The sequence below is a fragment of the Neoarius graeffei genome, chromosome 27 (assembly GCF_027579695.1).
Source record: "Neoarius graeffei isolate fNeoGra1 chromosome 27, fNeoGra1.pri, whole genome shotgun sequence".
Classification (NCBI taxonomy): domain Eukaryota; kingdom Metazoa; phylum Chordata; class Actinopteri; order Siluriformes; family Ariidae; genus Neoarius; species Neoarius graeffei.
This window is the reverse complement of record NC_083595.1, coordinates 22,582,457-22,609,246: the sequence shown is the minus strand read 5'-3', so window position 1 is coordinate 22,609,246 and position 26,790 is coordinate 22,582,457. Positions and strand designations below refer to the sequence as shown.

At 43.0% G+C, this 26,790-nt stretch overlaps 1 protein-coding gene across 1 annotated transcript in view; it reads left to right on the top strand.

The window, feature by feature from the left end:
* dgkza (diacylglycerol kinase, zeta a) overlaps window positions 1-26,790 on the top strand; it is a 502,369-nt gene that overhangs the window by 7,329 nt on the left and 468,250 nt on the right. The gene's annotated exons all lie outside the window — the stretch shown is intronic.

Below are 26,790 nucleotides of genomic sequence, written 5' to 3'. Positions count from 1 at the left end.
ACTAACCTCATAGAACACCACATAGAGACGCCCCCGGGGGTGGTAGTGCGTAGCCGCCCTTATAGACTACCCGAACACAGGTGGTTCGGGAAGAACTTCAGGCCATGCTCGAAATGGGCATCGTCGAGGAGTCCCACAGTGACTGGAGCAGCCCGGTGGTCTTGGTTCCCAAGGCCGACGGCTCAGTCCGGTTCTGTGTGGACTATAGAAAAGTCAACGCGGTGTCTAAATTCGACGCGTACCCAATGCCTCGTATTAATGAGCTGCTCGATCGACTAGGCACGGCTCGCTTTTACTCGACACTGGATTTGACGAAGGGATCTTGGCAGATCCCCTTGACTCCATTATCCCGGGAAAAAACGGCCTTTTCCACACCGTTCGGCTTACACCAGTTCGTCACACTTCCGTTTGGGCTGTTTGGGGCGCCCGCTACGTTTCAGCGGCTGATGGACCGGGTCCTCCGGCCCCATCCACCTATGCGGCCGCTTACCTAGACGATATCATCATTTATAGTAATGATTGACAGCGGCACCTACAACACCTGAGGGCCGTCCTTAGGTCGCTGAGGCGGGCGGGACTCACTGCCAACCCGAAGAAGTGTGCGATTGGGCGGGTGGAAGTACGGTATCTGGGCTTCCACTTGGGCAACGGGCAGGTGTGTCCCCAAATTAATAAGACAGCAGCGATTGCGGCCTGCCCGAGGCCCAAGACCAAAAAGGGGGTGAGGCAGTTCCTGGGGCTGGCTGGCTACTATCGTAGGTTTATACCTAATTATTCGGACGTCACCAGCCCGCTGACTGACCTCACTAAAAAGGGGGCGCCAGATCCGGTCCAGTGGACGGAGCAGTGCCAGCGGGCTTTCTCTGAGGTAAAGGCTGCACTGTGTGGGGGGCCACTTTTACACTCCCCTGACTTCTCTCTCCCTTTTTTGTTGCAGACCGATGCGTCGGACAGAGGGCTGGGGGCCGTTTTGTCCCAGCAGGTGGAGGGGGAGGACCGCCCAGTCTTGTACATCAGTCGGAAGCTGTCAGTGCGTGAGGGGCGATACAGCACAATTGAGAAGGAGTGCCTGGCGATCAAGTGGGCGGTCCTCGCCCTCCATTACTACCTGCTGGGGCGCTCTTTCACCCTCTGTTCGGACCACGCGCCCCTCCAGTGGCTCCACCGCATGAAGGATGCCAACGCGCGGATCACCCGTTGGTATCTGGCACTCCAACCCTTCAACTTCAAGGTGGTCCACAGGCCGGGGGCGCAGATGGTCATGGCGGACTTCCTCTCCCATCGGGGGGGGAGTCGGCTGCGGGCCGGACAGGCGCCCGGCCTGAGTCGGGCGGTGGGGGTATGTGGCAGCGGGGGTGTGGTCAAGCGCTGGTCTGTGACAGGAGGGTGGAGCCAGGGAAGGTGAGTGGCAGAATCGCTTCACCTGACTGTAATTAACCTGTGTTTGTGTGTTTTCCCAGTAACCGCTCCCTATTTAAGGAGGCAGAGAGAGAGGAGAGGGAGCGCAACCTGGGATCAGACGAGTGTGTGTGAATGAATGAGAGTACTTACACTGAAAAGTTGTAAAAATAAATCGCCTTGTCTGCCTCCAAACGTTGTCCTGCCGTCCTCTGTCCTCCACCCACACTCGATACGCGCTACAACAACATATCAAATGTTGAAACTGAGATGTTTTATTGTTTTTGGAAAAATATATGCTATATTGTCAATGATGGTTGTCTTTGTATTAGAGCGACGGCAATAATTATCGACACCTTAACGATCTTTTGGCCACTGCAAAAGTAGAGAAGACTTTCAATACGTAAATTGTGCATTAATAATTACTCAAACTTCCACTGAAAAAAAAGATTTGATTCCTGATTACTCAGTGTATGAGACCATTCCACAAGTATTGACACCTTTGTCCACAGTTATCGACATCCAGATGATTATTTGTTTAAAAAAAAATCAGTATGTGGTATTAACATAGTTATTTAAAATTTGTTTTACATACAATTAATACAAAATCTTTTATATAAATATATCGATGTCGGTGCTTACGTAAATGAGGAAGTAATTCTCATCTCATCTCATTATCTCTAGCCGCTTTATCCTTCTACAGGGTCGCAGGCAAGCTGGAGCCTATCCCAGCTGACTACGGGCGAAAGGCGGGGTACACCCTGGACAAGTCGCCAGGTCATCACAGGGCTGACACATAGACACAGACAACCATTCACACTCACATTCACACCTACGGTCAATTTAGAGTCACCAGTTAACCTAACCTGCATGTCTTTGGACTGTGGGGGAAACCGGAGCACCCGGAGGAAACCCACGCGGACACGGGGAGAACATGCAAACTCCACACAGAAAGGCCCTCGCCGGACCCGGGGTTCGAACCCAGGACCTTCTTGCTGTGAGGCGACAGCGCTAACCACTACACCACCGTGCCGCCCGGAAGTAATTCTAATGTTTGTAAATAAATGAACTGATTCAAGATGTTTATTTGTCATACACACAATAACAGACACAGCGGTTTATTATTGGGTAATGAAATTCTTATTTTGCAACTGCCCGACCAAACTATGCTTACCAGGGCTCGAAATTTGCGGTGGTCCGGTCGCCCGAGGCGACTTAATTTGTCATTTGGCGAGTAATTCCTGTCACTAGCCAGCCCGGCTGGCTAGTTGAAAATAAAAAAGATATATGAAGCGAAGATTCAGACACACAGTCAACTAAAGCCGCCACATATTAAGCGTGTGCCGTGTCTGTGTTAATCAATGTGTTTATCGGCAGGACGGTCAGGCTGTCGGTTTTTTCACTACTGCGCATGCATATAACAGACATCCCAAGTCTCCCGGAAGTTCCGGGAGTCTCCCGCATATTGATAGTGGCTCCCTGATGCCTGCAAATTGGATAATATCTCCCGGAATCTAGAGCAAGCGAGCAAGAGCATGCACGCGGAACATTAATGTCTGCATCACGCATATGACGGAGTGCGCGAGGAAGCGCGAGAGAGACTGTGTGTGCCTGTTCATGAAGCGCATACTAGACAAAGAGCATCCTGATTGGTTTACAGACATGGGGGGGGAAAAAGTCCAATATATTATTATTTGTTGATATTATATTATGGTGCTCTGTGTTTTTGTTCTCATTTATGTATTTAACAACAGTATCAAAATACTCCGGTTCTTGAAATAAATGCACATTAGTCATGAACAATGGTAACTACTCTCTTTTGTGTTATTTTTGACAGAAGTAAAATTCATACATGAACAAATTTTGGCTAGTTGATTTTCTGTTTGGCTAGTTACTTTGGAAGGTAACTAGTCCGGCTGGCTGGTGAAAAAATATATGAATTTCGAGCCCTGCTTACTAATATAAAAAAAAAATATATATATATATATATATATATATATATATATATATATATATATATATATATATATAAATAAGTGCATATGGAATGCAAAATATAGAATGAAAATAAATGAAGATAACAAAAAAGGGCAATCAAACAATATGCAAACATATAGGTAGATATAATGTGCAATGTCTTGTGCAAAAATTTCAAATATAGAGGTAGATGGTGATTATAATCCGTGGTTCAAAAGCCTGATAGAAATATAGAGGTAGATGGTGATTATAATCCATGGTTCAAAAGCCCGATGGCCTGGGGGTAAAAACTGTTTGTTTGTCTAGTAGTCCTTGCTTTCACACTCCTGTAGCATCTGCCAGATGGTAGGAGTGTGAATAGTCTGTGTTGTGGGTGTGTTTGGTCCCTGATGATGCTCTGTGCCCTTTTTGTGACCCGGGTGTTGTAAATGTCCTGTAGTGGGGCGAGGACAGCTCCACAGATGAACTGTGCCATTTTAATGACACGCTGGAGAGCCTTTCTGTCCTGAGTTGTGCAGTTCCCGTACCACACAGTGATGGAATTTGTCAGGACAGTCTCCACTGTGCACCTGTAGAAGTTGCTGAGGAGTTTGGTGGACAGTCCAAATTTCCTCAGCTTCCTCAGGAAGAAGAGTGTCTCTGTTGAGCCTTCTTGATGATCTGCTGTGTGTTGTGTGTCCAGGTGAGATCCTCACTGATGTGAGTTCCGAGGAATTTAAATGTTTTCACCCTCTCCACCTGTGTCCCATCGATGTACAGCGAGGTGTGCTGGTCTCTCCTCCTCTTCCTCGGGTCAATAATCATCTCCTTGGTCCTTGGAGACCAGCCGAGCCACCTCCTCCCTGTAGGCTCTCTCATCTTCGCCGGTGATCAGCCCAATGACAGTGGTGTCGTCAGCGAACTTGATGATGGAAGTGTTACTCTGGGAGGGGGTGCAGTCGTAGGTGAAGAGGGTGTACAGGAGTGGACTGAGCACACAGCCTTGGGGAGTCCCTGTGCTCACTGTCTTGGTGCTGGACGTTCTGGTACCGACTCTGACAGCCTGGGGTCTGTTTGTGAGAAAGTCACAAACCCAGCAGCAGAGGGAGGATGTTAGTCCAAGGGTGGAGAGCTTCTCAGTCAGTCTGCTGGGGATAACAGTGTTGAAGGCTGAACTGTAGTCCACAAACAGCATTCGAACATAGGTGTCCCTGTGTTCCAGGTGTGACAAGGCTGTGTGGATGGCTGCATTGACGGCATCGTCAGTTGAACGGTTCTGACGATATGCAAATTGAAGGGGGTCTATTGTGTCTAGGGTGTTCTTTTTGATGTGTGATGTGACTATCCTCTCAAAACACTTCATTACAACTGAAGTGAGTGCAATTGGGAGATAGTCATTCAGGCATGTTATATTGTTTTTCTTTGGGAGGGGCATTATGGTGGTGGTCTTGAAGCATGTGGGCACAGACAACATGGAGAGGGACAGGTTGAAAATGTCTCTGAAGACCTCTGCTAGCTGTGTGGAGCAGGCCCTCAAAGCACGGCCGGGGATGATGTTGGGGCCGGCTGCCTTTCGGGGGTTAGTCCTCCTGAAGACCTTGCTCACCTCGGTTATGGTCACAGTAGGTGAAGAGCTCTGTGCTGCCTCTGCTGGTAGAATCCCTCTGCGTTGGTTGGTGTTGAGGGTGTCGAAGCGAGCATAGAACTCGTTCAGCTCATCTGGTGATGTGTTGTGGTTGGCTGTGACCCTGCTGTTCTTCTGCTGGAAATTGGTGAAGTGTTGCAGGCCCTGCCACATGCATCTGGAGTCTGAGGTGTTGTAATATCCTTCCAGCTTCAGTCTGTACTGCCTCTTGGCTTCCCTGATGGATCTGCATAGGTCATATCTGGCCTTTTTATATCCATCTGCGTCACCAGAGGCAAAAGTGGTGGAGCGTGCATGTAGTATGGAGCGTACTTCACTGTTAATCCAAGGTTTTTGGTTTGGATATATTTCTCAGCGCTTGGTGGGGACAGTGTCATTAATGCACGTGCTGATGTAGCTGGTGACCACAGATGCATATTCTTCTAAATCCACAGAACAGTCTTCTCTCAAAGCAGCAGTCTTAAACACATCCCAGTTTGTAGAACTGAAGCAGTCCTGGAGCACCAGATCAGTCCCTTCATTCCAAATTTTAAGAGTTTTACTCACTGGGGGGGCTTGTTTGAGAAGGGCCTTGTAAGCTGGGTAGAGGAACACAGAGATGTGGTCAGACTGTGCAAGGTGGGGGCGGGGCACAGCCTTGTAGCCATTTTTCACGTTGTTGTAGACATGGTCCAGGATGATGTCCCTTGTCGGAAAGCTCACGTGTTGATGGTAACTCGGTAGCACAGTCCTGAGGTTGCAATGATTAAAATCCCCGGCCATGATGAACATGGCATCTGGGTGTGTGGTCTCGTGTTTGCCGATGATGTCATGTAGTAGTCCTAGCGCTGTAGTGCGGTCGGCCCGTGGCGGGATGTAAACAGCCAGCATAAACACAGCACTGAACTCCCTCGGTAGATGAAAGGGTCTGCACTTCACCATCAGCACTTCAATGTCCACACAACAGTATTTTTCAACCACCTGTACGTCCGTACACCATCTGTTGTTAACATAAACACACACACACCGCCACCTTTGTTTTTACTGGAAGCAGATGTGCGGTCTCCGGTGCATGGAGTGGGTCTGTAGTTCAATGGCTGGGTCTGGCAGGCTTGCAGTAGTCCAGGTTTCTGTAAAAATCAGGGCACAACACTCTTTGATCTCACGTTGAGATGTTATCCTGGTTCTCAGCTCATCCATCTTATTCTTGAGCAAGCGAACGTTAGCTAGCAGAAGGCTAGGTAGCGGTGGTCTTGTAGCTCTAGCCTTTAGCCTAGCATGTAGCCTGCCTCTCTTACCGCGCCTACGTTTTGGGTGCGTGGATCGTCGGCCGTTTCGCCTACTCGAGTCTGGTGATGATGCGGCCTGCCGGATGGTGTCGGTGTTAGCGAGGAGGAGAAAGCTACAGTCCAGAAGGACTGGACTGGGCCCATGCTGAATTTTGCCGATGTCTAGAAGTGTGTCTTTGCTGTAGGTGATCCTAGTGTACAAGCACTTTAAGTATTTTTGTAGATTACATTTTGTTAATCATTCATTGTTGTTTTGTATTAACCTCTAGTTTTGTAGTTTACCAATAAATGTCAACAGGCAATTGACATTGTTACCACATCAAAATCCAGGTCAAAGGTCGCATGTCATTGCTTGAACCAAAATATAAAATGTCTACTGATATCGTAATATACGGTAGATATTTACAACAAACTGCAAAAAGTACATTTTCTGAATGGAATAGGAAAATCTGAATATTTCAAGCATGTAACTTTTTTGTATGCTAGGAATTTAATTCTGGTCTAATTCTATTTATTGCAATAGGATTCCAAATACTCTATAAGCATTCCATTCTGTTATGAATCAGGAAAAAAAAAGATTATAAATCATAGGACTTTTTTTTTTTTAATAAAAGTACTTCATCTACTTCAACAATGTTACACAAAGATCGATACATAACACTTGTAAAGGTCATTTAGTTCCACAGGATGTCGATAATGGTGGACACCGGTGAAAGTGATCACTATTCTCAACACCTCACGTTCCTCTCAAATGCACATTTAGATACAAAATGGCGGCTGTCAAATGAAAGCGTAAGAAACAAAGTAGGTTTTGACAAGGATATCATGAAATATCAGTCAATTTGATAAGTAAAAACGTGTCCATGATCTTCCCACCATTTTTACTTGTGATGATGTCCGGGTTTTCCTTAAATTGCTGATTGTGCCAAAAAAAGTTCCATCTCGGGTAATGAGCTGTGTCATCAGACAAGATCAAAAGGTGGGGTGGGGTCTTCCAGTTGATTGATTAACCAATAATAACTGCTTTAACTGAAACTCACTTTTGTAAAATTGTTTTCTTATTGGTAAATCTAAAAAGGTGTCGTTGTTTGTTTGTTTGTTTGTTTGTTTGTTTGTAGCCGCTGCTCTATTTTCAATTAAATATAGGGTTTCCATGATTTTGAAAATCTTCACATTCTGTTTTATGTTTTACACAATGTCCCAACTTTTTTGGAGTTGGGGTTGTAAAAACCCACTTTAAAAATTGACATTAACCACAATCAGGGTCATAATGGAAAAGTGTAAGTGAAGAGGAGGGAAGCAAAGAACTCAATTTGCATTTCTGGGAATAAAAAGTGACTGTATAGAAGGGGAATCCCCTAAACATACTGTAAAATATAGTGATGGATTTTTGATGCTGTGGGATGGTTTTGTACCTGGTGGTCCACTGGCTTTTATAAAAGTTAGCAGGGTATTTTAACCCAAGACCTGGGGTCTCATTTATCATGTGTGAAGAACAAGTTGTAAATTTGTGCATAAGAACTGCCAGTATGCACAAGAACATTGGCATTTATTACACGTGTACCCACAGCTGGATGTTTAATTAACCCAATATCAGGATTCCTAGGCAGTATGGAAAAATATGGAACTTGATTTTAGTAATTTCCAGGTCTGGATAAGTATGGAAAAGGGAAAATGGAGTATGGAAAAGTATTTCTGTTTCCAGACTACTGGCCCACTTTTCTAAAATATAAAATTAAGCCAAAATGTTCAAACCAGTGTGAGTCTGATGTTGTTGAATTTAAGCAAGGCAAGGTGTGTGCGACATGTCTGAGGTGATTTCTGTGGCATCTGCCATCGGTGAACTATCTGATGTTCGCACATTGGGCTAAAAAAAATCTGTGTGAATGCACATTGCAACACCTCAAATGTAAGAATGGGTAATTACAAGTTTTTGAAGAGCTGGCGAGTTTTGCTGGTGTTGTGGGGCTGCCCCAGGTATGAATGATGACAAATCGTGTGTGTGTGTGTGTGTGTGTGTGTGTGTGTGTATCAGTGTTGGAAATTAGCACTAGTTACCTGCCAAATGCCGTGATTTTGCTCAACCTACCGGCCACAGTGATGAGTAAATAAAAGCAAATACAAAGAAATAAAACAATTGTAACAGAACTATTTGAGACAGTCCACAACGCAGATTGAATCGCGAGTCTACTTGTTCCACTTGGACACTTTAATGTGGACGCAATCTCCTCATTAAAGTGTCTGAGTGAAACAAGAAGACTTGGATTCAAAGTGGCAACTTGAGTGTAGAACGCTATCTGCCAACTGATGGTTAAAGAAAATTACCTCAGGCCAAGCAGCTTGGGCTAGTTTTGCAGCACAAAAAAAAAAATTACATTGTAGGGATTTAAATAATTAATATCTAGGTAATCTACTTATTTATTATTCTGAATATTTCTTTCTTTATTACTATGCTGTCAAATATGGTCTGAAAAATGTACTGTGAAGTCTAGAAATTTGAGCATGGAAAAAGAATGGAATTTTGAAATGGAAAATGTGTAGGAACCCTGTCGTATACTGTGTTCTGAATTTCTGTGCTTATGCATGGCCACACTTGTTTGTGAGAAAGAAACGCCCACAAATCACCATATATGGACTTTTTTTTTTTAGTTTAAGTCCAGTAGCGTGCTCATGGAGACATTGTGGGGCATGTTAAATAATCTAAGGAGACGCACTTTACCGACCGTGAAGGAAAAAAGCTGTTCCATGAACTACAGTAAAAAATTATTTCGTACTTTTCTTGAATGGTTTGACTAAGAAATAAATAAGATGCAAAATGGCCAGACAGTCCGTCTTTGCTGTTCTACAAAATGAAAGAATTGTGTGTAAGTAACTTGCCACTTGATGACACTGTTTAATGACCTCAACGGTACGTGTTAAGTTACCTGTACATTCAGGGTTTTCCGTAGAAAAAAAATATCAGAGCGGTGCCTTAGGGCCCCGAAGGCTGCTGGGGGGACTGGGGGCATGCTCTCCTGGAAAATTTTTAAATTGGAGACTTCAAATGGTGCATTCTGGGTGGCATCTAGGGCTGATTTAGGCATAATTCAACATTATTAAATTTGCTGTTTTTTACCTTGTCAAATATGCAAGGTGGGCGGCACGGTGGTGTAGTGGTTAGTGCTGTCGCCTCACAGCAAGAAGGTCTGGGTTTGAGCCCCTTGGCCGGCAAGGGCCTTTCTGTGCGGAGTTTGCATGTTCTCCCCGTGTCCGTGTGGGTTTCCTCTGGGTGCTCCGGTTTCCCCCACAGTCCAAAGACATGCAGGTTAGGTTAACTGGTGACTCTAAATTGACCATAGGTGTGAATGTGAGTGTGAATGGTTGTATGTGTCAGCCCTGTGATGACCTGGCGACTTGTCCAGGGTGTACCCCGCCTTTCACCCATAGTCAGCTGGGATAGGCTCCAGCTTGCCTGCGACCCTGTAGGACAGGATAAAGCGGCTAGAGACAATGAGATGAGATGAAAACATTTCGTAGCACGCCTCTTCCAATTCCAGGATGCCAGGAACAGAATCGAGGTCAAATCATGCAACAGCGCCATCTAGCGACTAGCGTCTATAACATGGTTTTATGTATGGCTGTGAATGGCAGTCAGTGCACGCAGCAAAACCCTTTATTTTCACTTCTGGCTTGAGTACCAGGATAGTTTAGACCAGGGCTATTAAATTAGTTTGTAATGAGGGCCAGTTCATGAAAAGTATTCCAAATGAGGGGCCTGAGAAATACTGCTTGAAATATGAGTAATCACATAACAGCTACAGATACAGTAAAGTACAGTTTGTTTTTTATTTATATATATTGTATTTTGTAACTGTGTAACATCAGTGCATTGTATTGTATTCAGACAAAGGCCCAAGCCTTTCTACATTCAAATGGCATGTTAGGAAATTGGTCCAGGTGAGCCATATCACATTTAGAATTTCACTCGTTTAACGAAGACTTAATTGCACACAACTTTACCAACAAAAAGACAAGTGCATAGTATAGTATGGCCGAGAGGAAAATATTACTGCTTACAACAGTCTTGTCTTTGTCTCACAGAAATAAATAAGATATATTCCTGAATTCTGATCTGTTTCTCCTAAAATTCCTTTAGGAGCAAAAGAATAGCAGAAGAGTATTTTAAGGTCTTTTTTATTTTAAATTCGTATACAGTACAGTTATACAAAACAATCACAATACAACTACACAAAAAAACAATTCAAATACAACACCGAATTTAAAATTGAGTGAAAAAACAAAATGAACAGTGAGGAATAATGTATTCCTCACTGTATTTTAAGGTCTTAAGTTGAACTTCAGTTGGACTTAATTGGGCTTTGACAAGAGACTATTTCTTAGGAGTTTAAATTAAAAAGTAATGTTATGAGACATTGGCCAGATCTTACTATAGTCTGACTTGTTTCTCCTAAAACCCCTTTAGGAGAGAGAGAGTGCACAATGTAAGAGCTGATGTGTTTCTGAAAGACAAAGATAAGATTGTTGTAAGAAGCAATGTTTTTTCCTTTGGGGAATTACATGACAACATATCGGTGCAGTGTTTTATCAAGGCAAAGTAATTCTATTGAAATTGCATCAGACATTTAAAAAATCGGCCAACGTTTGCCATCTAATGATAAATGCCTTTTTTTTTCGGTTTAGCAAGGGCAGTGAAGCAGTATACATGGTCAGGGCAATACGCAAACAGTGGTGAAAATACTGCCCATTGTGTAGTTATGATTGTCTTTAGGCTTGCCATCCTTCCACTTGCAAGTGGTAAGTGATATGCACTGGGATCTCACACACAGCGGCTCAGTCCCGAATCACTGCTTGTGCACTTCACTCGCGCGCTCTGTGAGCTGTGCAGGGCCGGAGTGCGCACCCTCCAGAGGGCACTCGCTGTTCAGGGCGGAGTGATTTGGAGCGCAGGATGCCTGCGGAGCCGAGCGTATCTGTGTATTGGTGTTGCTGTGTGCACGTGAATCGTGTATTGGCGTTGCTGTGTGCATGCTAATCGTTTTAAAAACGTTAATCTGATGATCCGCTGATACGGTCTAATGTAAACCCCACCTAAGGCTGCACTGGGCAAATGAAATGGGCTGAGAGTGTTAAATGAGCCATTTATCACTCTCAGCAAAGAGGTTCCTGTGGTCCTGAAAAATGTCTCACTTCTCTGTGCAAAGCTGCACATGCCAAATCTTCAAGCAGGTCAAGATCAGTCATTGCATCATCCCAATCAATCATTAAATGCGTCTTGTACACTTTATCTGTGCCACCTGTCTTAAACTTATTAATACTGAACCCAGTAATCATGCTGTCAGTTATGCTGATATGACTCCTGTGTGATGGGAGATTCTTATCAGTTTACCAATAATTAGACTTTTCAAGCACTAGACATTCTAGCAAATGCATGGTCATGAGTGTACAAAAATAATCGCATTTCTATGTCCATCCATCTATCCCACTTATCTGGCAGGGTTGCAGGGGAAGCTGGAGCCAATCCCAGCTGACTTTGGGTGAGAGGTGGGGTTCACCCTGGAACACTGTGCTGCCCACATTTCCTCATGCACAAGCAAATTGATGCATCATATTCTGTGTGTAGAATCATGCATATGCACTGTTTACACACAAAACTGTGAGTACACACAGTTGATGCATGAGACCCTCTGTCAGAATGTTAAAACTGAAACAAAATCTACAAGGAAAAAAAAAATCTGCAACAGGATAATGACCCGGGCAGCACGGTGGTGTAGTGGTTAGCGCTGTCCCCTCACAGCGAGAAGGTCCGGGTTTGAGCCCCGTGGCCGGCAAGGGCCTTTCTGTGCGGAGTTTGCATGTTCTCCCCGTGTCCGCGTGGGTTTCCTCCGGGTGCTCCGGTTTCCCCCACAGTCCAAAGACATGCAGGTTAGGTTAACTGGTGACTCTAAATTGACCGTAGGTGTGAGTGTGAATGGTTGTCTGTGTCAGCCCTGTGATGTGTCAGCCCTGTGATGACCTGGCGACTTGTCCAGGGTGTACCCCGCCTTTTGCCCGTAGTCAGCTGGGATAGGCTCCAGCTTGCCTGCGACCCTGTAGAACAGGATAAAGTGGCTAGAGATAATGAGATGAGATAATGACCCAAAACATGTATTCAGATCAATAAATCAACAAGTGCTTTGCAGTGCTATTCTCAGTCTTTGGATTTAATCCACTCCTGAAATTTTGTGCCCTGGTCTGTACTGAAGAGGACATCCACATACACACACGTAAGAATATTAGAATTTTTAAAGATATTGAAATGTTCTGCATGGAGCCAAGCCCAAGATCCCTCTACAAGTGTCACTTTGATCAACGTTACAGGATGACTTTCAGTATTTTTCATTCTCTCCAAAGGAGGATTTATCAACTATTATTATTGGCGTGCCTATAACTTCAAAACCAGTATTTTGCAGAAAATGGGCTTAATTCACTTCAGACATTGTCACAGAGCAGCCTGAGAGAAATCTGGAACTAGATTTGGATTTCTACTGAGCAAGCCAGAGTTGACAATGACAAGTGAAAACTCCCTGGGACAAGATGTGGAAGAAACCTTGAGAGGAACCCATCCTCTTCTATGTGACTGTGGATAGTAGCGTTATAAATCATTACAGTATACAGGTATAGAAGACTAAAGGCAACAGCACTAAGTCTTTGTAAGGATGCTCTGAATGAGCAGTGGGCCTGTCACGATAACAAATTTTGTTGGACGATATATTGTCTCAGAAATTATTGCGATAAACGATATTGTTGTGGACGTCTTTTCAAGACAATTTTATGCCACTAGTAAAATAATAATGATCATGCAAATACACCCTTTCAAAGAACAGTAAACTTTTTAATTGTCAAATTATTCAACAGTGGAATGTAAAAAATAATATAAATAACCTAAAGAAATAAAACAATCAAACAAAACCACTCACAACAAAAACAATAAATAAAATACAATCTATGGTTCTTAAAAATTGCACTTAAGTACCGTATTTTCTGGACTATAAGCCGCTACTTTTTTCCTAGGTTTTGAACCATGCGGCTTATACAAAGGTGCGGCTATTCTGTGGATTTTTCTTCCACCGCTAGGGGCGCTCTAACCGGAAGTAGAATCAAAAATAAGATAGACGAAAAATCAATGCAAAGAAGAATTAGCAGATCTTTAGCAGATAGAACACGCACGACAAATTACTAACTGGTAATTATTTTCAAATCCAGCAAAGATGATTAAAGTGACTTGTGGTTTCAAACACAGGAGAAATGAAGGTAAATAAATACCGGTTATTTTCTCTTGGTTCTGTTCCGTTTTAATCAGCAAAGTTGCTGCCGTGTTAAAAGGCACTGTTCGGAAAGAATCTGTTCAGGTACATACATGTACATTTACAGTACAAAATCGTTCTGTACATGCAGTAAATATCTAATTTTTCAACATAGATATCTGCGGCTTATAGCCCGGTGCGACTTGTATATCTTTTTTTTTTTTAATTTTTTTTTAAAAATAGAGCGGATGCGGCTTATATACAGGTGCGCTCTATAGTCCAGAAAATAAGGTAAATATTAACTTGGCACAGGGTAATAAAAAGACATTCTTTACTTCACAGGCGACATTCTGCCAATCCAGTTTCTCAAAGATCAGTACCCAGATAAACAAAAAGTGCAAAGTAACAATGTATTGCCAGCTGTCATTTGGATAAAAGTAACAACAATTACAGTGGTGCTTGAAATTTTGTGAACCCTTTAGAATTTTCTATATTTCTGCATAAATATGACTGAAAACAACATCAGATTTTCACACAAGTCCTAAAAGTAGATAAAGAGAACCCAGTTTAAACAAATGAGACAAATATTATACTTAGTCATTTACTTATTGAAGAAAATGATCCAATATTACATATCTGTGAGTGGCAAAAGTATGTGAACCTTTGCTTTCAGTATCTGGTGTGACCCCCTTGTGCAGCAATAACTGCAACTAACCGTTTCCGGTAACTGTTGATGAGTCCTACACATACCGGCTTGGAGGAATTTTAGTCCATTCCTCCGTACAGAGCAGCTTCAACTCTGGGATGTTGGTGGATATTCTCACATAAACTGCTCGCTTCCGGTCCTTCCACAACATTCTTGTTGGATTAAGGTCAGGACTTTGACTTGGCCATTCCAAAACATTAACTTTTATTCTTCTTTAACCATTCCTTGGTAGAATGACTTGTCTTGCTGCATGACCCACCTTCTCTTGAGATTCAGTTCAAGGACGGATGACCTGACATTTTTCCTTTAGAATTCGCTGGTGTAATTCAGAATTCATTGTTCCATCAATGATGGCAAACCGTCCTGGCCCAGATGCAGCAAAACAGGCCCAAACCACGATACTACAGTGCCTTGCAAAAGTATTCATACACCTTGAACTTTTTCACATTTTTCCACCTTACAACCACAAACTTAAAATTTTTTTATTGAGATTTTATGTGATAGACCAACACAGAGTAGCACATAATTGTGAAGTGAAACAAAAATGATAAATGGGCTTCAAAATTTTAAACAAATAAAAATCTGATGTGCATTAGTATTCAGCCCCCCTGCGTCAATACTTTGTAGAGCCACCTTTTGCTGCAATTACAGCTGCAAGTCTTTTGTGGTATGTCTCTACCAGCTTTGCACATCTAGACACTGAAATTTTTGCCCATTCTTCTTCGCAAAATAGCTCAAGCTCAGCCAGATTGTATGGAGAGCGTCTGTGAACAGCAATTTTCAAGTCTTGGCACAGATGTTCAATGGGATTTAGGTCTGGACTTTGACTGGGCCATTCTAACACATGAATATTCTTTGATCTAAACCTTTCCGTTGTAGCTCTGGCTGTATGTTTAGGGTCATTGTCTTGCTGGAAGGTGACTCTCCTTCCCAGTCTCAAGTCTTTTGCAGCCTCCAACAGGCTTTCTTCCAGGATTGCCCTGTATTTAGCTCCATCCATCTTCCCATCAACTCTGACTAGCTTCCCTGTCCCTGCTGAAGAAAAGCATCCCCATAGCATGATGCTGCCACCACCATGTTTCACAGTGGGGATGGTGTATGCAGGGTGATGAGCAGTGTTAGTTTTCCGCCACACATAGTGCTTTGCATTTAGGCCAAAAAGTTCAACTTTGGTCTTATCTGATCAAAGCACCTTCTTCCACATGTTTGCTGGCAAACTGCAAACGGGACTTCTTATGCCTGTCTTTCAACAATGGCTTTCTTCTTGCCACTCTTCCAAAAAGGCCAGATTTAGAGTGTACGACTTATAGTTGTCCTGTGCACACATTCTCCCACCTGAGCTGTGGATTTCTGCAGCTCCTCCAGAGTGATCATGGGCCTCTTGGCTGCTTCTCTGACCAGTGCTCTCCTTGCTCGCTCTGTCAGTTTAGGTGGAGGGCCATATCTTGGTAGGTTTGCAGTTGTGCCATACTTTTTCCATTTTTGAATGATGGATTGAACAGTGCTTCTTGAGATGTTCAGAGCTTGGGATATTTTTTTTTATAACCTAACTCTGCTTTAAACTTCTCCAGAACTATATCCCTGACCTGTCTGGTGAGTTCTTTGGTCTTCATGATGCTGTTTGTTCTTCAGTGTTCTCTAACAAACCACGATGCTGTTTGTTCTTCAGTGTTCTCTAACAAACCACTGAGGCCTTCACAGAACAAGTGTATTTATGCTGAGAGTAGATTACACACAGTAGGACTCTATTAACTAATTAGATGACTTCTGAAGGCAATTGATTGCACTGGATTGTATTTAGAGGTATCAGAGTACAGGGGGCTGAATACTAATGCACACTACATTTTCCAGATTTTTATTTGTTTAAAATTTTGAAGACCATTTTATCATTTTTGTTTCACTTCACAATTATGTGCTACTCTGTGTTGGTCTATCACATAAAATCTCAATTAAAAAAAACTTTTAAGTTCGTGGTTATAAGGTGGAAAAATGTGAACAAGTTTAAGGGGTATGAATACTTTTTCAAGGCACTGTACCACCACCATGTTTCACAGATGGGATAAGGTTCTTATGCTGGAATGCAGTGTTTTTCCTTTCTCCAAACATAACGCTTCTCATTTAAACCAAAAAGTTATATTTTGGTCTCATCCATCCATAAAAAAATTTTCCAATAGCCTTCTGGCTTGTCCACGTGATCTTTAGCAAACTGCAGATGAGCGGCAATGTTCTATTTGGAGAGCAGTGGCTTTCTCCTTGCAACCCTGCCATGCACACCATTTGTTGTTCAGTGTTCTCCTGATGGTGGACTCATGAACATTGGCTAATGTGAGAGAGGCCTTCAATTGCTTAGAAGCTACCCTGGGGTCCTTTGTGACCTTGCCGACTATTACACGCCTTGCTCTTGGAGTGACCACTCCTGGGGGGACAATGGTCTTGAATTTCCTCCATTTGTACACAACCTGTCACTGTGGATTGGTGGAGTCCAAACTCTTTCGAGATGGTTTTGTAACCTTTTCCAGCCTGATGAGCATCAACAATGCTTTTTCTGAGGTCCTCAGAAGTCTCCTTTGTTCGTGCCATGATACACTTCCACAAACATGCGTTGTGAAGATCAGACTTTGATAGATCCCTGTTCTTTAAATAAAACAGGGTGCCCACTCACACCTGATTGTCATCCCATTGATTGAAAACACCTGACTCTAATTTCACCTTCAAATTAACTGCTAATCCCAGTGGTTCATATACTTTTGCTACTCAGATATGTAATATTGGATCACTTTCCTCAATTAATAAATGACCAAGTATAATATTTTTGTCTCATTTGTTTAACTGGATTCTCTTTTTCTACTTTTAGGACTTGTGTGAAAATCTGATGTTTTCGGTCATATTTATGCAGAAATATAGAAAATTCTAAAGGGTTCACAAACTTTCAAGCACCACTGTAGAACGAGATAACATGTAGGCAACGGAGTAGGTTTGGTATTAACATTGGTGGGGACATAAACCCAATGCCAACTTCAGGTCAACATTAGAGGGTCACAATATTTTGCTCTGTTGTGTTCCACTAAAAGAGTCTCCATCATCTCTCCAAAGTCCAGACTTTTAAAATTTGAAGTTCAGAACTGTAGTAACTCATGAATAATAATAATATGCAATTCATTTGATTAACTGCAAATCTTGCATGTGATTAACTCATTCTACCAATTTGCAGATGTGTTTTACAAGCGAATAACACATTGACTGTGGGGAGGGAGTATGTTCCTTTCCCTCATAAATGGAAGTAAAACACATATGGAGCCTTAAACACTGTCCCATTAGGCTGGCAGGGGGAGTAGGCTATATTCTGTGTGATCTTTAACTAGTTTTAGAATGCTAGTTTAAGCTGATATGTGATTGATCTAACGTTAAAACAGGATGAGGTCTCAAGAACTTTTTTGACACGTTGAAAGGTTACAATTTTACTTGGCAACAGAATGTATCTGAATTCTGATTGGTTGTTATATTATTGCCCTTTTGTTGTCTTCTTGAGCAGAGAGGGGAGGGAGGGACAGGGTTCTACAGAGAAATTTTTAGCCTACCGCTTTCAAATGATATCCCTCGAAAACCAATCAGTTCAGCGTATGTATGTACTCAGTATGTGACGTTTTCAAAAGAGAGGCAGGAGTAACCAAAAATTTCTGATCAAGAAGGTGGAGGCTGCTATGCTTATTAAATGAAAAATGTTTTATTTGATTAAAAAGGTGTCTGGGCCACGAACAATGTCCATGTCACCATCGGGTTGTTGTTGTTTACGTGTTATGTTACACAAACTTGGTCAGGGCACTCTGCAGGTCTTAACTGAAGCACTTCAAATTAAGGGTTAGCGGGCTGCTAAAGTTTGCAGGCACTTCACAAGCAAGACTAGGTGCAATATTAGCCAACATTAGCACAGTTTTATATGATTTACTAATGTCTTTGTGACCTTAAAGTGCTGATGACACGTTTTTGACATCTTTGGCGATGTTTTAGAACATAAGTAATTCCCAATGATCCATATATTAATTCACGAAGGCGCCTATTTTACAAGTTATGATAAAAAAAACGCGGCTATTTGGGCAAATTTGACGGGGCTGTAGCACCCAGGAGACGAAGGAGGAGGAGGAGCTGTATGACGTCAGCGAAAGAACCTTCCTCCTAACTTACCAGTTTATTGTTGATGCGACAGGTGTTCAGTTTGTCATTGTTAGTATTATTATTATTATACATTTTATATATATATATATATATATATATATGTTATTATGCCTTCGCGTTGTGTTGCCGGCTTTTGCTCCAAAACCTACAAGGATGGGGTAAGTTTATTCAAGTTTCCCAGAGATCCCGAGCTGCATGCGAAGTGGGTGAAGCAAGTCAGGCGCACTCGTGACAAGTGGGAGCCCTCACCAACATCCGTCCTGTGCTCTGAACACTTCGATTTGGATTGTTTTGACACCCTTCCCAGCTTAAAAGAATCTCTTGGGTGTTCAGTTCAGCACAAACGTGTGTTACTACCATCAGCAGTGCCTACACAGTGTTGCCAGATTGGGAGGTTTCCTGCCCAGTTGAGCGGTTTCAAGTGCATTTTGGTGGGTTTTGAACATATTTTGGGCTGGAAAACTTCAGCAGTATCTGTTGCCAGATACTGCTGAAGTTTTCCAGCCCAAAATATGTTCAAAACCCACCAAAATGCACTTGAAACCGCTCAACTGGGCAGGAAAAATCCCAATCTGGCAACACTGCCAGTATTCCGGAGGGGGTCTACTCGTAGCTATGCCGGATCCAAAGACAGTCTTCCTGTCAGAACATGTGTTGTGAAACGACATAAGATAAAGGTACGTAGAGCTATAGATTCTACATGATAATCATAAATGTAATCATAAAGTCGGCGTGATATCAGTCATGTATTTGCTTGTGAAAGCTTGCGGCTTTCATGTAACTGCCGCCTAGCAACGAGAGGCAAAGGGTAAAGAGGGTAGGCTATCATAGATTCTATTCGGAAGAGATCAACACAATTCTAGACTCCCAGAAGAGGAAGGGCTAGCACTAGAGAGTTCACCAGCGTTTTCATGCGCCATTTCCATTGAGTAGAACCAGAGTAGAACCATAGGATGTCTATAAGTAGAACAGCCAGTGAACCGCAGCGTGTTCTCCCGCTGACGTCACAACATGGCCGCGAGCCACGGACCCAGTTTTCTTGCGCTGTGCAATTAAAAGTTGGATATTTGCGTAACAACAGCTTCTTTTCACGTAATTATAACAGAAATCTAACATGTTTGCCATGTTGTATAGTTTATTTAAGAAATTGCATAGAGTCATGTTCGTGTCATCAGCCCTTTAATGAACACCAGTTGTTGTCAGTATCAAGTCGGATTATTTACATGCCACACAAACTTAGAAAACAGTCATATTCGTATGCTGTTGTCACACACTGAATATTAACTGTTAACTGATTAATTTTATGAGTTAATCTAATGTTACATTCCTCAAGGACAGTTTGCTAGCTAGCAGCCGGTCACTGCACTGCAACTGCACTTGCTAATTGACATGGTAGCCAAACATGCTTGCTGTTTTTGCAACCGCGCCCTCAAAGCGGATATTTATGAGTGAATTTTTGCGTGGTTTCGCCCAGTGGAACCCTACAGTAACCCTTTGTGTACCGTGCACGTAGCGCGATTTTTAAATTTTATTTATTTATTTATTTATTAATTTATTTTGCTTCTTCAATCAGAAATATTGGTAGGGACACGTCCATACCCAATTATATGCCTATGGTCTGTACAACTGAGCAACATGTTGTCTTTTCCCCATTCAGTGGATACCCTGGCTGAATAACTGTTGCATGCTGGGAGGCCCCGCCTCTGACAGAGAGCTGCGTGCGGCAACAGAAAACAGCGCGGTGTTTTATTCAGTCAATGGGTCAAGCTAACACTCTGGCGACTTTCCTATGTAGATGTACAGCGCATAAATGCCAAAATCGCGGTAAAAAAATTACCAAGTTCATTTTCATTTACCATACGATAAGTCGGTATATTGAATATCACGACAGGCCTAATGAGCAGACTGTGAATAATTGTTCTGCGCTCCTCTCAGAACTGTATTTATGATCACAGTAGGAGTTCCTCAAAGGTACGAGTCTACAGTATACTGGTAACGTTATCTGCTGAAGAAAGGGTGAGACTTTAGCATAAACTATTTTTGGAAAGTGCAAATCCTTCAGGTATTCTTGTCGGACGGTCCACAGAAACAGGAAGTGACTCACATACAGAACCTCCAAGTAGAAGTTGAACATCAGGATGAATCAGAGAGGTCTGGAGGGTGAGAGGAACCAATTCAGGAGAAGTCTGCAAGGATCTGGCACTGGCATCACATCATGTAGTGGGGGGCAGGATTAGAGAGTGTGTGAGAGAGAGAGGTCCTAATCATATTATTTACACAATTTTCAAATGAGAGACTGGAGTAAATAATCACTCCAAGGATTTTCACTGATGCACAACTGACAAGGCATCCAGAGCTACTGCATAATCTGAATGCTTACTTCTAGGATCTGTGTTGCCTTCATTCTCTCTTGGTCCGGTCGCCCGAGGCGACTTAATTTGTCATTTGGCGGGTAATTCCTGTCACCAGCCAGCCCAGCTGGCTAGTTGAAAATAAAAAAAATATATATATATATATGAAGCGAAGATTCAGACACACCGTCAACTAAAGCCGCCACATATTAAGCATGTGCCGTGTCTGTGTTAATTGATGTGTTTATCGGCAGGACGAAAAATACCGAAGAATTCCGAATCATATCGTGTACGAGTCAGGCTGTCGATTTTTTTTCACTACTGTGCATGCATATAACACATCTTGTTGAATAACCCTGTCACGGGCTGAGCCATGACGCTGACGTAGCGCGCAGGCAGCCATTTGCCGGCATTTTTAAATCACTGCTGTCCTGTCCTGTCGCTATTCTCATTGCCACCACCGTATGTACTGTTTAAGATCTCTTTCATATTGTCATTAATCACCATTTGCCATAGATTAATTACGCAGGGCCAAACTTAGTGTTTAGAGTGTAGGGAAAGGCCTACCGGCACTTCTCGATGGCTATTGTTTGTGCATCTGACTCATTCAAAATATTTGCTGAAAACATAGTCATTTTCATTCTTCATCTGTATAATCTTTGTCTAGTCTCAAAGTAAAATAATTCACACTGGCTGTTAAAAACTTCATTTATTGCTTAAAACTTGTGTTATTACAACTCCGGTAGCAATTCACTCACCAGGCATTCAAAACGTTCTTCCGTGTCTCGTTTGGGGAAACAGATGGACTGTTCCACTGGGGGGGGGGAAATGGAGGGGTTTCCCAGGTTCTTTGTGGGGCAGCCCATTGTGATGGGGGTGTTTTGGGGTAATGACTTAAAAGCCATTTGGAGGGTTCAATAAGGTATTTTTGGGCATGTCAGTTATTGTATGTATTTTTGTGTTGTGTTTTCTTCTTTGATTTATTATTTGGTAATAATTATCTTGTTGTTTAGTGAATTGATTATTTTTGACAGTGGGGCTATCCAGTGGGTGGGGCTACAGTTAGCAATGCTCTATATTAGGCCCAAGATCCTCAGTAGGTGAGGGTTGGCGGTGAAGTGAACATGTCTTGTTAATTAGGGCCCGAGCCCTATGGGCGAAGGCCCTATTGTTCTTGTAAGAGTTCACTATTATTATTATTCCGTCTTCTTCTTCCGTCTTCTTCTTCTTCTTCCGTCTTCTTCTTCTTCTTCTTTATTTTTCTCCGCTGTTGGGCCATTTTCGGGGTGCTTGCCATGGGCGAAAACGCACGAAATTTGGCGCCACTTCCGAGAATTGCCACCGCTACTCAGAACCAAAAGCCCAAACTTGGCCGGGGCTCAGGGCCTCTATAGCGCCCCCTAAGTCGTTGTGATTTTGGCCTCCCGCATTAAGGTGCCTGGTTGCCATATAGTTTGTAGTACTGGCATGCCATTTGGTACGCATATGTACCTCACTAAGCCGGACAAAAATGTAATGCCAATGCATTAGCCACGCCCAACAGGAAGTGAGGTAATTTCACTTTTGTGCGAAATGCATGGCCACGAAGACGGCGCAACTCCTCCTAGACCGTTCATAGGAATGTCACCAAAATTGATATACATCATCTACAGACATGGCTGACAAAAGTTACTAAATACGTTTCACGTAGGATTAACCGTTCAGAAGTTATACGTCAATCAATTTTCACTTCAAAATTTTACATGCTAAAAAATTCATAACAAATCTTCTAATTGCTCAAAACTGCTCATACTTCACACGCTAATCACTCATTGGGCTTCTGACATGTTACCCAATTTCTGTGATATTTCGCCACTGGGGGCGCTATTTTTGGGCAAAAAATCCAATCTTTCCTCAAATTTGGTCAAACTTCACGGCCACCCTCTTACTACCTCCCATGTCATGTATAACACATTTTGGGAATTTTCGTCCATGGGGGGCGCTGTTTTTGGCCGACGCAATTTCTCCAAAATGGGATTTTTGGTTAATAATTCCATAATGCTTTTCCTTCACACCACTACCTTGTGATAGTACGTTGCTGTTGTAGACACTTATTTTTCCAACTCATAGTCGCTCATGTACAGCATAGCGCCACCTACTGACATGGGAAAAACCAAAAAATTTATTCTTCAAAAATCTATATCTCATCTTCTATTTTCTCAATTTTCGTCACACTTCATACGCAAACTCTTCATAGCTCACCTGACATATACGCCAAATTTTGTGCACTTTCGCCCCTGGGGGTGCTGGTTATGGCAGAAATGATATTGCAGCTTCTGATTTGTCAACCTTGGCAAGCAAACTCTTTACAAGACCCTTATTGGGGTGCTTGCCATGGTCGACAACGCTCGAAATTTGGCTCCTTTTTCTTAGACTGCCACCGCTACTGAGAACCAGAAGCCCAGATCCAGGCGGGCCTCAGGGCCTCTATAGCGCCCCCTAACGTGTTGTGATTTTTGCCTCTCGCATTAAGGTGCCTGGTTGCCATGTAGTTTGTAGTGGTGGCATGCCCTTTGGTACGCATATGTATCTCACCAAGCCGGACAAAAATGTCATGCCAATGCATTAGCCACGCCCTACAGGAAGTGAGGTAATTTCACTTTTGTGCGAAATGCATGGCCAGGAAGACGGCGCAACTCCTCCTAGACAGTTCATAGGAACGTCACCAAAATTGATACACATCATCTACAGACATGGCTGACAAAAGTTGCTAAATACGTTTCACGTAGGGTGCACCGTTCAGAAGTTGTACGTCAATCATTTTTCAATGCAGATTTTTACATGCTTAAAAATTCATAACAAATCTTCTAATTGCTCAACACTGCTCATACTTCACACGCAAATCACTCATTGGGCTTCTGACATGTGACCCAATTTCTGTGATGTTTCGCCACTGGGGGCGCTATTTTTGGGCAAAAAATCCAATCTTTCCTCAAATTTGGTCAAACTTCACGGCCACCCTCTTACTAGCTCCCATGTCATGTATTCCACATTTTGGGAATTTTCGTCCATGGGGGGCACTGTTTTTGGCCCACGCAATTGCTCCAAAACGGGTTTTTGGTAAATAATTCCATAATGCTTTTCCTTCACACCACTACCTTGTGATTGTACGTTGCTGTTGTAGACACTTATTTTTCCAACTCATAATCGCTCATGTACAGCATAGCGCCACCTACTGACATGGGAAAAACCAAAAAATTTTTTCTTCAAAAACCTATATCTCATCTTCTATTTACTCAATTGTCATCAAACTTCATACGCATACTCCTCATAGCTCACCTGACATATACGCCAAATTTTGTGCACTTTCGCCACTGGGGGTGCTGATTATGGCAAAAATGATATTGCAGCTTCTGATTTGTCAAACTTGGCAAGCAAACTCTTTTCAAGACCCTTATTGAGGCGCTTGCCATGGTCGCCGGCGCACGAAGTGCGAGACCCTATTGTTGCCATGTGTCCAATTCTGTGCTTTGTCGCCATTGTGGGAGTTATGTCTCTTGCCGCAGAAGCTGTGGAAGGTATTTCGCAGGGACGCATGCCCCCGCCCCCCTTGGCCGCTGGCGCGAGGGCCCGTCGAGGCCGCTTGCGGCTTTATTAGGGCCCGAGCCCTATGGGCGAAGGCCCTATTGTTCTTGTAAGAGTTCACTATTATTATTCTTCCGTCTTCTTCTTCTTCTTTATTTTTCTCCGCTGTTAGGCCATTTTCGGGGCGCTTGCCATGGGCGAAAACGCACGAAATTTGGCAACAGTTCCGAGAATTGCCACCGCTACTCAGAACCAAAAGCCCAAACTTGGCCGGGGCTCAGGGCCTCTATAGCGCCCCCTAAGTCGTTGTGATTTTGGTCTCCCGCATTAAGGTGCCTGGTTGCCATGTAGTTTGTAGTAGTGGCATGCCATTTGGTATGCATATGTATCTCACTAAGCCAGACAAAAATGTAATGCCAATGCATTAGCCACGCCCAACAGGAAGTGAGGTAATTTCACTTTTGTGCGAAATGCATGGCCACGAAGACGGCGCAACTCCTCCTAGACCGTTCATAGGAATGTCACCAAAATTGATACACATCATCTACAGACATGGCTGACAAAAGTTACTAAATACGTTTCACGTAGGATAAACCGTTCAGAAGTTATACGTCAATCAATTTTCGATGCAAAATTTTACATGCTTAAAAATTCATAACAAATCTTCTGATTGCTCAAAACTGCTCATACTTCACACGCAAATCACTCATTGGGCTTCTGACATGTTACCCAATTTCTGTGATATTTCGCCACTGGGGGCGCTATTTTTGGGCAAAAATTCCAGTCTTTCCTCAAATTTGGTCAAACTTCACGGCCACCCTCTTACTACCTCCCATGTCATGTATACCACATTTTGGGAATTTTCGTCCATGGGGGGCACTGTTTTTGGCCGACGCTATTGCTCCAAAACGGGTTTTTGGTAAATAATTCCATAATGCTTTTCCTTCACACCACTACCTTGTGATAGTACGTTGCTGTTGTAGACACTTATTTTTCCAACTCATAATCGCTCATGTACAGCATAGCGCCACCTACTGACATGGGAAAAACCAAAAAATTTATTCTTCAAAAATCTATATCTCATCTTCTATTTACTCAATTGTCATCAAACTTCATACGCAAACTCTTCATAGCTGACCTGACGTCTACGCCAAATTTTGTGCACTTTCGCCCCTGGGGGTGCTGGTTATGGCAAAAATGATATTGCAGCTTCTGATTTGTCAAACTTGCCAAGCAAACTCTTTACAAGACCCTTATTGGGGCGCTTGCCATGGTCGACAACGCACGAAATTAGGCTCCTTTTTCTTAGACTGCCACCGCTACTGAGAACCAGAAGCCCAGATCCAGGCGGGCCTCAGGGCCTCTATAGCGCCCCCTAACTCGTTGTGATTTTGGCCTCCCGCATTAAGGTGCCTGGTTGCCATGTAGTTTGTAGTAGTGGCATGCCATTTGGTACGCATATGTATCTCTCTAAGCCGGACAAAAATGTAATGCCAATGCATTAGCCACGCCCAACAGGAAGTGAGGTAATTTCACTTTTGTGCGAAATGCATGGCCACGAAGACGGCGCAACTCCTCCTAGACCGTTCATAGGAATGTCACCAAAATTGATACACATCATCTACAGACATGGCTGACAAAAGTTACTAAATACGTTTCACGTAGCATAAACTGTTCAGAAGTTATACGTCAATCAATTTTCAATGCAAATTTTTACATGCTTAAAAATTCATAACAAATCTTCTACTTGCTCAAAACTGCTCATACTTCACACGCAGATCACGCATTGGGATTCTGACATGTTACGCAATTTCTGTGATATTTCGCCACTGGGGGCGCTGTTTTTGGGCAAAAATTCCAATCTTTCCTCAAATTTGGTCAAACTTCACGGCCACCCTCTTACTACCTCCCATGTCATGTATACCACATTTTGGGAATTTTCGTCCATGGGGGGCGCTGTTTTTGGCCGACGCAATTGCTCCAAAACGGGTTTTTGGTAAATAATTCCATAATGCTTTTCCTTCACACCACTACCTTGTGATAGTGCGTTGCTGTTGTAGACACTTATTTTTCCAACTCATACTCGCTCATGTACAGCATAGCGCCACCTACTGACATGGGAAAAACCACAAAATTTATTATTCAAAAATCTATATCTCATCTTCTATTTACTCAATTGTCATCAAACTTCATACGCAAACTCTTCATAGCTCACCTGACATGTACGCCAAATTTTGTGCACTTTCGCCCCTGGGGGTGCTGGTTATGGCAGAAATGATATTGCAGCTTCTGATTTGTCAAACTTGGCAAGCAAAGTCTTTAGAAGACCCTTATTGGGGCGCTATTATTATTAGGGCCCGAGCACCGTACAGTGCGAGACCCTATCGTTGCCATGTGTCCAATTCTGTGCTTTGTCGCCATTGCGGGAGTAATGTCTCTTGCCGAA